The 12,500-nt window shown below is 33.7% G+C and overlaps 1 pseudogene; it reads right to left on the bottom strand.

Moving 5' to 3' along the window:
* The window catches only part of LOC137650886 (neuronal acetylcholine receptor subunit alpha-10-like), a 109,392-nt pseudogene that overhangs the window by 96,205 nt on the left and 687 nt on the right, over positions 1–12,500 (bottom strand).

Raw genomic sequence — 12,500 nt, 5'->3', positions numbered from 1 at the left:
CACAGAGTGGGGCTGAGACAGGGATGTGTGATGTCGCCGCAGTTGTTTAACTTGTATGTTGATGGAGTGGTGAGAGAGGTGAATGCTCGAGTGATTGGACGAGGATTAAAACTGGTAGGCGAGAATGATCATGAATGGGAGGTAAATCAGTTGTTGTTTGCGGATGATACTGTACTGGTAGCAGACACAGAAGAGAAGCTTGACCGACTAGTGACAGAATTTGGAAGGGTGTGTGAGAGAAGGAAGTTGAGAGTTAATGTGGGTAAAAGGAAGGTTATGAGATGTACGAGAAGGGAAGGTAGTGCAAGGTTGAATGTCATGTTGAATGGAGAGTTACTTGAGGAGGTGGATCAGTTTAAGTACTTGGGGTCTGTTGTTGCAGGAAATGGTGGAGTGGAAGCAGATGTACGTCAGAGAGTGAATGAAGGTTGCAAAGTGTTGGGGGCAGTTAAGGGAGTAGTAAAAAATAGAGGGTTGGGCATGAATGTAAAGAGAGTCCTATATGAGAAAGTGATTGTACCAACTGTGATGTATGGATCGGAGTTGTGGGGAATGAAAGTGATGGAGAGACAGAAATTAAATGTGTTTGAGATGAAGTGTCTGAGGAGTATGGCTGGTGTATCTCGAGTAGATAGGGTTAGGAACGAAGTGGTGAGGGTGAGAACGGGTGTAAGAAATGAGTTAGCGGCTAGAGTGGATATGAATGTGTTGAGGTGGTTTGGCCATGTTGAGAGAATGGAAAATGGCTGTCTGCTAAAGAAGGTGATGAATGCAAGAGTTGATGGGAGAAGTACAAGAGGAAGGCCAAGGTTTGGGTGGATGGATGGTGTGAAGAAAGCTCTGGGTGATAGGAGGATAGATGTGAGAGAGGCAAAAGAGCGTGCGAGAAATAGGAATGAATGGCGAGCGATTGTGACGCAGTTCCGGTAGGCCCTGCTGCTTCCTCCGGTACCTTAGATGACCGCGGAGGTAGCAGCAGTAGGGGACTCAGCAGTATGAAGCTTCATCTGTGGTGGAAATGTGGGAGGTTGGGCTGTGGCACCCTAGTAGTACCAGTTGAACTCGGCTGAGTCCCTAGTTAGGCTGGAGGAACGTAGAGAGTAGAGGTCCCCTTTTTTGTTTTGTTTCTTGTTGTTGTCGGCTACCCCCTAAAGTTGGGGGAAGTGCCTTTGGTATATGGATGGATATATATATATATATATATATATATATATATATATATATATATATATATATATATATATATATATATATATATATGTGTGTGTGTGTGTGTGTATATATATATATATATATATATATATATATATATATATATATATATATAATATATATATATATATATATATACATATATCGTAGCTCAATGGTAATACATATGAAGCTTAGCCTATTCGAGGCTAAACATTTGATATAACTATGTCCAACATCATTCAATATCAGCAATTTTTACAGTATAAGATTTCATTCATTACTTTCTTACCTGTAAATTTTGTTTTAATTTTAGTATGTAAAATTTCTATTTAGATAATTTATAACAAAGAAGTGTTATTTCCCATTGACGAGAGATTTTCATTTTGTGAAAAGTGTTAAGAATGTGTTTTTGCATGAGTTCAGCAGAAAAATGGTGTTCTTCTTAAGGAAGGTAAATTCAGAATACCGTAAGGTACAATACTTATTCCATATAGAAGTGAATAGTCAAACCAATTTCTCGCTAAATATCATAGAAATTTTGAGGCATTCAAATAACATCTGTAGATATGGTGTGCTATTTCTCCATGTAAATTGTTTACATAACATAGGTTTATTTTCTATACGCACATCTCATATAAACTCACACGGAGCCAAGATTTGATCAAAAGCTCAAATATTAACATTGTCATTAAAATAAGTAATCCATTCTAATTTTTTATAAGGGAACGAAAAAAGAATAATCTCATACTATTTATATCTTTTTCAATTAGTCCATTCTATTCCCACTTTCTTTCTAAAGCCATAACTTGTCTTTATAACTTCATGCACAGTAAAGGCAGCTGTAAAAATCGGGACAGAATTATGGTCACTGACAAAGGCCATGAATTACCAACCCTGTTATAAATCAGGCGCAAAAACATTTCTAAAAGCTTCTGGGGAAAATATAGAGAAATGTGCTCTGGACCAGGCATTTCATATGAAACTCACTGAAATGGAGAATCTTGCAATGAAAAACTCTTAGAATTATATCCTATTGGAATAAAACCCTCTAGGAATTACATCTGTTAGATGTGAAAAACCCTTCAGAATAGGATTCTTTAACTTAGAACCTACTTAGAATGATTCTTTTTCGGATTGAACCGCTCTTGAAATTTTATCAATTTAGCACGAAACTTCTCGAATTGGGATAATTTATAATGATTGTTTTGGCCCGAAACCCTCTCGGAACTGAACCCTATTAAGATCGGAAGCCGACTCATAATTGGAACTCTTTAGCGAGAAAAACCTCTGAAGATTTGAATTTCTTGGCTTGGAAACATTTTAACACCGAAATGGTTAGGCATGTAACCCTCATAGATTTAGAAATTATAACATGAAACCATCTTACAACTTTTTTGGCCGAAAACCATCTTACAATTGTAACTTTTTCTCACGTAATCATCTTAAAATTCAAGCACTTTTAAATTAAACTTTCTTAAGTTGAAATTATTGAGCCTGAAACCCTCTTAGAATTGGGACTTTTGTCACAAAACACTATTAACACTGAAACATTTTTAGCAAATTGTGACTTCATTATGTAATTTTCAACCGCATGAGAGAGATTCAGTAGTTGATCTAAATTTCCTCTATTCCATTCACTATTTCCACAGTTACACCTGTTCTCTGAGTTTTACATGGCTGGGGACTGGTTTTTAATGGCGTTTCTCGGAGGACGTTGTCAAAATTGCTTTCTACGGAAGTAGTTACTTTACGATATTAATGTTAAATATAAAAAAAGAGTGTAACGGAACTTAGGAAATATGCCTCTTAATTTAAATATGTATATGTGTGTGTGTTTATGAGAGAGAGAGAGAGAGAGAGAGAGAGAGAGAGAGAGAGAGAGAGAGAGAGAGAGAGAGAGAGAGAGAGAGAGAGAGAGAGACTAAATAGTTTGGTTGTTAATTCTAGTATTTCGTTTCTGTAGTCCTTGAGGAATGATGCAAATGAGAGAGAGAGAGAGAGAGAGAGAGAGAGAGAGAGAGAGAGAGAGAGAGAGAGAGAGAGAGAGAGAGAGAGAGAGAGAGAGAGTCTTCTACTGCGTGCGTTTCCCCCCACTGATGTTAAACATTCACAGGAATATTGTTTCTAATTCAGTAGCCTTAACATACCCCTATATAACGTTTATTTCTTGATTCCCGTTGTAGAGATCTTCCCCTAAAAAGGGCCTGCCAATTACGATTTTTAAGTTTCATCCTACTAATTGCCTAATCTATGCAGTGGGTTTGTTGCTCGTAGAGATATAACCCTAACAATGAGAGAATTTGATGGTATTTATTCCTTATTTCCCGTCAGGAAGTATTTTTCATAAACAGTATTTTAGATTCAAATGAGGTTATCTCTTTTTCACTGTCCTTGCACAGGCGCATAGTTTTAAACTGTTTGTATAAAATGTGTCTTTTATGATGAAAATGAGGCCTTTAGCGTTAATGGAGGCCCTTTGCGTCAATAGGCGTACGAGGAGATGATGATAAAAGGGGTCTGATTTCGGTTCCAGTTTCATCAGAATAGATGATGCTCACCAGAACGTCAGCCAGGCATACCCAACCCACCACTGTGGTCGGGCTGGGATCGATCTGCTGCCATGGGAATGTCATGGCTGATGATTTAGCTTCAAGGAATCCGATCAGACTACGGGCATATTTTCTTATGCCAATTCATTGCTGTTCATAGAGATGGGGACAATTGAATTTTTTAGTGGCACTGCCATAAGAAACATGACAACGCCGCTAATCACAGGCAGATTTCAACTCTTTGCAGCTGGACTATGGCTAAGGAGGATTTCAAGTGATAGAGGTCAAGACGCAGCTCAGCCTTCAAATATACAGCTCCAAGATTGGGAAACAAACTCTTACTTTATAAGAGTTATAAAGTTTTTCCTAAATGGAACTGAGGTCTTTTTCATTTTTCTAGCGTTATAACAGTGTGGATTTGCTCATCAAAATAAAGTACGCAGTACAATTCTTAAATAATACAGTCCCTGTAGTAGGAAATTTGGGCAAAAGAGAACCAAATAAAAAAAGAGTAAAATATAAAGTAAAATAAGTTTTAATGTCCTGTTTTTATTCAGACTTGAATGCTGGGGCGGAGTTTTTTTCTATAATTCAAGTCAACCAGCTATGAGAGTATTTCTTCACGAATAATATTCTGAGATATCCTTTTGTACATCAAGACGAAAACAGTGGGTTACTTAGTGCTTTAAAGGAGGACACCTCACCTTTAACTTTAATTTACAGGAGATTTCTTCATCTGAAGCAACAGAACAACACCTGTTAGCGTCATATGTAAATTAGTAAAAATTTTCATATGGATCAAGTAAACCTTGGGAATCATTTATAACTACTATATTGTTTCTGATATTGTTTAGTAAGTATATTTTAGACCATGGCCTAACCATTAAACGGCACTATTTTCTAATTAAAAACTATGTTCTTCTCCAGAATTATATCAAGAAATACAAAATATAATGCCACTTTTTCTTTTATATTAATAAAATAAAATATTTCCAAGTATTTTTTCCAAGCCCAAACACCTCGCTTAAAGAATCTTGCTGAATTGGCATGTTCCTTTAAGATATACAGGAAAGACAGCAATCTGATTGTGCTCCAGTATCGTCTTTAAGTCAAACTTACTTCCCAAAATAGGTTTTGTTCGCGCTGCGCATCCAAGGAAATAACGCTGTTTATAACATGATATTAAGGTTAATCCTTCGGACACACATTTCTTGATCCTTCTGTGTTTTGCTAGAACAAACAATTGTCTTTATTCTCCAGTCGTTTAATGGTGTTCACGATGCGAAGATACTGTAACTTTGTTTTGGTAAGAGTCTCTGTCTGTCTCTCTGTTTCTCTGTCTGTCACCTCAATAGCGAAAATATATTTATGCTGTTCTCAATTTAAGAAATGATGATTTTATGGCTAACAATATAGAAGGCCAAATAAATTAAATTATTTTAAATCATACAGCTTGCTATTAATAATTGAAGAAGTAACCTTCATATTCACCAAACTTGGATCAATATTTCAAAATAAAAAGTTAAAACTTTCATAAAAAAAAAAAAAAAGTCCCAGATCTACCGCGATAAACGATACAATGTTTTAGTCTCGTTTGAGAGAATATTTACACATCCTATATAACATTTCCTTTTTCATTTACATGACTTTCTTGACAAGCAAAAGGTTGACACATCTTCAAATAGTTTGTTGAAAGACTTTCGATTTGAATAACAAATATATGGTAAATAGACTGACTAAACAAAAAAACTAGTGAATAAAGGGGTAAAACTTATAAGCGGTAAAGCTATAGTTAATATGACAACAGAAAGTAGGTCACAAAGAACTATCAGTGCCCTCTTTATCATACAAGGAAAACTTTTGAATTCATAGTAAAAGGAACAGTATTTTGGCTATCTAAGTAATTAGAGAAACATGCAGTTGAACAAAAAGTTTTACAGGAACCATCTGGATAATAATTAGCATTGCCAGAAGAAATACAATGAGGAGTTTTTAATAACCACATATAGAAGATAAAAGTCTCAATAAAGGGTTGGTATCCAGACAGGTTAATATCACTTGAAAAACAAAACTTACTTGCAATAAACAAATAAAATAAATGAGTGATTAGTTATCCTTAAGGCTTGCTAGGCTGAAGCCTGGGGACCCTGCAAGACCTTGGGCTTATACAGCTTTTTTCTTATTTAGTGTTAAATAATAAAACTTCATTTGTAATATCAATGTAATAATTTGTACGAAAGGAGAGCATGAAGGGAGGGGGAAGCGTTGTCAGATTTCGAGAGCCCCAACGAAGTTAGAAGCCTATGGGTCTTAGTAAGAGTTAATACAGAACTGCAAAAGAGGTGAGTGATATACAAAATATTAATGTCAGTAATATTTCGGGTTTTTCCTTTATTTGCCAAAGAAAATTAGCAGTCAATAACATTTTAACATATTGATAAAATGCTATATAAATCTATAGGTCATAAATATAATGCTAAATATTACTCATTACTTCGACAGTTGAATTAGTGAAACTTCAGAAATCCAAACTTGAGTGAATGTTTTTATGTTGAACAGGCTGACCTGAGTCTCTCTTCATAGTTTATATATGACAGATCTCTGTTAACGCTTTTACTGCTCTTGAGATATTTCATAATAATTCTTTATTACTTCTAATATAGTTTAGTAAATTCCTTTCTCACTGGACTATTTTTCTCTGTTTGAGCCCTTGGGCATGTAGCAATTAGTTGTAGCTTAGCTAATAATAATAATAATAATAATAATAATAATAATAATAATAATAATAATAATAATAATAACAACAACCACAATAATAATAATAATAATAATAATAATAATAATAATAATAATAATAATAATAATAAAAGTAGAAAGAGCAATTAGAGATTTCAGACCTCCGCTAATGAAGATTGGCAACGCTTTACTTAAATCTACGGACGCGGCTTTCCCCTTTCCAATTAGGTTTGTAGCACGGCTAATAATAATAATAATAATAATAATAATAATAATAATAATAATAATATTAATAATAATAATAATAATAATAATAACTAGAATCACGATCATGATCCGGATGATCTCCAAAATAGAATGTGTTCCTCCTGAGCATAATATCTATCTGTTGTTAAAATTCAAAGAAAATCTAGCAAGAAGTTTTCACATACTCCTGTTAATAGACAAAGAATAAATAAATAGATAAATGCAGGTGAAAATATATCGTCCTCGGCCGAGGTAATAATAATAATAATAATAATAATAATAATAATAATAATAATAATAATAATAATAATAATAATAATCATCATCATCTTACTGACATCTTATCTAAATCTTGCTGACATCTTATCTAAATCTTGCTGATGTCATCCCTAAAACTGGCAATATGGAATATTTTCAAAGGTTAATCTGTTTCTTCTTTCAATACAAAACTCAACTAATGTCTTGTTTTTTTATTCCTTGGATCTACTTAAGCGTGGAATTCCAGCCTAATCAAACTCAATACATTAAAGAAAAATCCACCGTCCACTGCTCTCCAAGTAGAAAAGTTTCATCAAGAACAAGTCAATGTTGTAATGTTTTAAAAGCTTGACTTAAATAATTCGAACATACATCAATGTCTTTTGTGAAAACCTCAATGTCAGGAATATACCACCGTAAGCTTAAATGGATGTGGAAACGTGAACTAAAATAGGCTAAAACGTATAAACTTTTGATAAGAAAAATAAACTCACAGAAGACGTCTAGTAAAAAGTAATTCAAGAAAGATTCAAAATGTAATACACCAACACTGTTGTCCAAAAATAAATAATGATGATGATGAAAAGAGGGAAGAACTGCACATTTGAGAAACAAAAATATCTCGGAAACTGACACCTATTACGGGTAGTCCATCTTATCGACTAAATAATAGATCATCTAGTATCAATACATAGTCTATAATACTAAATTTATTCTTTTTGAAAAGGAATAAAGACAGACAATACTACTTACCACATCGATGATGCTGTGGAGGGACAAGCCGAAGGCTGAGGGCTTCGGACGAGTTTTTGGCAGGCCTGACTGAGGGGTCGTAATTGGCCATAAGATATCGGGTCAGTCGGTACTCTTGCTCGTCGCCCAAAATCACTGTTGGGAAAAAAGGGCAGTGAAAACCAGAAGAGGGTTCTGATCAAAATGAATAGTAAGATATTTTGATGAGGATAATAATAATAATAATAATAATAATAATAATAATAATAATAGTATTATACACATTTTTACATATACATATAAATACACACACACACTTACACACACACACACACACACACACACACACACACACATATATATATATATATATATATATATATATATATATATATATATATATATATATATATATATATATATATATATATATATATATATACATACAATCACGCGTCAGATCAGTCTATAATATATTAATTGATATTATCTGAGCAATGTTGGCCAAGTCATTACAAATAGAGATACATTCTCTAATTCTTGATGTCGTCTTAACTAAATCTTTCCGTTCTCTTAGCTAATTTTGGCAATATGCTTACTATGAGGTAGAAATTTTATTCTCTTTGAGCACAATATTGAATTGATTTTCATCCATATTGACTAATTAGGGATAATTTGAATTAAAATCTATCAATTACGTCACCGACTGGGTCGGGAAGCAGGTGAAAACTCGCTTCTTGTGAAACCCTTAGGGAAGGAAGTTCTCCCTGAATTACATATGAATCTTAACACTTGAGACAAATCGCTATCTGTTTATTGTTCTTGTTGGATGCTGTTGAATAAATAAAATTTTCGTCCTTATATAATAACCATTAATTTTGATATACTGGGTTCCAGTTTCATTCTTCGTACACATTTTGCTGGAATGCATCGACGTTTAAGGTTTTGGATGTGGTACGATTGGACACAGGAATCCCTGGTACACCTTGCTCCGAGGAAGTGTACCCTGTCACACCTTAATTCCCGGTGAGTAACCAAGAAGCTAGTGTAGGGAGAGCTGGCAAAGGTAGGAGCCGGGGTAAACTCAAGAACTCGCCGCGCAGTAGGGTGTGCCTGTGCGCTCTTGCTCAGTGAGGTGTACCAAGAATTCCTATGTCTAACTATATATTACATAAAATTTTTTTGGTAGAAGTTTATACGAGAAGAACGCTGGATGTTTAGGTACTTACTGTAACCAGTAGGCCTCTGTAAGACACTGGAATGGAAAAACAATAAGCGAGTCTGACGTGCAGTATGAGAAGGACAAAAGAGGTGAAATAATGCAAATAGGTTAATCCAGATTTTAGTTTTTTAAGTGGATTTATGAATTTGAGCCAGAAGACCCCATACTGGGGCTAGGGAGACCATTCAGCGCTTTTGTGCAACGGGGGAAGAGGACCTGCAGTTGGTCAATGAAGTATAGTTTAAGAGGTTCGACAGCAAAATGAAAGAAAGTAAGTAGAAACGAACAAATAAGAGAAGGCTAGAAAATGAGTGCAGCTAGGATGCCGAAAGAGCGCTGCAAAGACCTTTCATTAATGCCCACAGTGCACCCTCCTCTGAGGGATGGTTTGGTTTAAACTGAGTGCAATGGAAGAAAAACACTGTAATGATAGACGCATAAGGCTGACAGAGGATTCACGAAAAGGAAAATGATTGTTTCATAGAATGGGAATCTATGAAACATGTAAACCTTGATTTGGAAAGATAAAAAGGAGCTATGCTGGGTCATGAACTGTAAAAAAAAAACGTAAGAGGAAGAGATTGCAACTGCAAAAAAAAAAAAAAAAAAAAAAAAAAAACATTTGAGGAAGAGATTGTAACTAAAAAAAAAAAAAACCTTTGAGGAAGAGATTGCAACTGTTAAAAAACGTTTGAGGAAGAGATTGCAAAAAACAAAACGAAACATATTTGAGGAAGAGATTGCATGATACGTACATTTGGAGATACTACATTGAATAAGATTAAAAAGAGGTTCAGAAAGACTTGATTGATATAAAAATGAGAGGCAAAGGAAGACTTTATGAAAGTATATAAAGAATGAAAAAATTATCAGATTTTGTGTTAATGCAGAGTATGTGTCCGGATTAGTTATCAATGTAATGATAAGCGAAAGAACATGGAGAATGGGAGGTGATTTTTAGTTTGATATTTTGAAAGTCGCTAACTGTTTTAAATCGAATAGCAAACGTTCAGTAATTGGGTATGAATGGATGGTTCAAGGCTTGATGATGAAATATGATTTAGTGAAGCAGAAATGGGCGTTGATTTTATTTGTAATTGCAAGAAAGAGACGAATACCACGTAGACGTAAAATACAGACATTGCTATATATTTAAAAGGAATTCGAGCAAAAACTCTCCTTTCAAACAAATTTCTTATTGAAAAGAATTAAGTATAGAAAGAAAGGTTGATAAGAAATGTTTACAGAGGCAAATGAAGCAATGATGTCTGCATTGAACATTATCATGTGTCAATGGAGCAAGAGTTTTGAAGAGATGTATATATCAGACAGGAAAAAAGAGTAAAATGGTTTTATCTATTTCAAAATATAAACATAAAAGAAAGTTGAAAATATAATAGTCATTTAATATAGAATAAAGAAAAACAATACACTATTAGGAAAAAAAACAGTTATTTTCATCGGGAATTATCCGTAAAAATATACTGTTCTCAACCATATTTCAGTAAAATAAAGGCGACCGTAATTTTACCTTAGTTTATTTTTTACGGGTTGGTGACCGTAATATCAACCTTTTATGTCAATATATCCGTTTTTAAAACGCTAAATATCATGGAATAAATGTTGCCAGACATTTACAGTATTCGTAAAGCACATTTTTAACAGTGTAGTTAAATGGATGAAAAGTGACATTGTAGTATTGTTATATTGTGCAACTGATTGGTTCTGGGGCTGTGTAAGATTATGTCCAATGAAATGCGTTTAAGCGAATGGGTGAAGGGATTAATGATATCTTTGTTCCACAGGAAAAGGGGAGTGGAATATTTGTACATTTGTTTCAAGTAAACAGTCATACACTTGACTGTATGAATGATAGGGGTGTGCTATTTCAAAGTAAACAAGGGAATGGATACTTTATATTTTTCTTTATGGGAGTAAGACTTATGGGACTTACACACTCAAGTTTGTAAATGAAATAATTATAAAATACTTGCAATGGTCAATACCTTCCAGTTCATAAACATTTTCTTCTTACCAACATTCCTTTAATCCTATTACATGGCATCTTTGTAAAATCTAATCGCCACTGCCTTATGGAACAAGAATATCCAAGCTTTTTTATTAAGAGGGTACATAGGAAAGCTAAATCTAACTATATTCTGCTGATGGAATTCTCTATGAGGAATTAAAGGATTATGATTATAGTAAAAGGGAAATATATCTGCGATACATCTCTGTTTAGAGACAGGTAACCGAAAAATAACTGGAAGAGCAATGTGTAATTACTATTCAAAATGATAAATTTAAAATCATTGTTTGCTCAAGCAAAATATCTCTAATGCTTTCTCTTGTTTGTTATGACAAATAGCAAACACGAAATTAGAATTATGGTGAAATTTTGTTTAAAACTTCCTTAAATTTGATTGAAACGATTTGTACTGAAGCACATTTCTGGAAATATTGTCATATATATTTTTTATTCATGCATGCATTATACATATATTACAAAATTTGGCAACCCACTAAATTACCTATTCATAGCAGATTCTGTCCTATACTTATACTAATTTTGCCTTGTACCCATAAAACTTTTGATTGTCCTAAGCGTTACAATTTCCAATATATGATTAACAGATACTTCCACGAAAATTTTTCCATTAACATGAAATCATCCGGTGACTTCCAGTCATATAATTTCAAGAGTTCTTCAATAAATTCACTGCACTGACACTATTAAAACGTCTCTTTATTTGATTATTGCAATCTAACGTCCATTTCCTCATTAACATGCCATACTGCAATGACCTCGCTTCGAGAACAAATCTTTTTTATTTGGCTCGATTTCTTGCTCAAATTCGTCCTTCCAATTCCATCACCCCAATTATTTTCCCCTTTCACAATGTCCCTGTCTACTTTATTCTTCAAAAGCATCACCCCTTCAATTGCCTTCCCTATTTCGCTTTACTCGACTCTCATTTGCTCATAGATTTCCCCATATATCACCGTTCAAATCTCACTGAGATGTGAAGTGATCTCCCTCTATAATGGCCAATCAACAGTATCCTCTACTTTCTATGTAGATAATTCTAAGTGACATTTTCTTTGATGTTATTCTCCTGCTGATGTCTTATCTAAATTATGCTGATGTCTTGCAGCGAATGTTTGTGCGTTCAACAGGCTGATATTAGTCTCTTCTTATAGTTTATTTATAAAAATCTATTCTAATGTTGTCACTGTTCATGAAATATGTTATTCTGATTGTCCTTTACTTCTCTTGTAGTTTATTTATTTCGTTATTTCTTTTCCTCATTAGGTTATTTACCGTGTTAGAGCCCTTAGACTTATAGCATTCTGCTTTTCCAACTAGGGCTGTGGCTTAACAAATAATAATAATAATAATAATAATAATAATAATAATAATAATAATAATAATAATAATAATAATAATAATAATAATAATAATAATAATAATAATGTTGCTGACATCATATCAAAATCTTGCTGAATTCTTATATAAATTTGGCAATATTAAATATTTTCAAAGTTAATCTATTCCTTCTTTC

The sequence above is a fragment of the Palaemon carinicauda genome, chromosome 12 (genome assembly GCF_036898095.1).
Source record: "Palaemon carinicauda isolate YSFRI2023 chromosome 12, ASM3689809v2, whole genome shotgun sequence".
Classification (NCBI taxonomy): Eukaryota; Metazoa; Arthropoda; class Malacostraca; order Decapoda; family Palaemonidae; genus Palaemon; species Palaemon carinicauda.
This window is presented reverse-complemented; position numbering and strand designations above follow the sequence as displayed.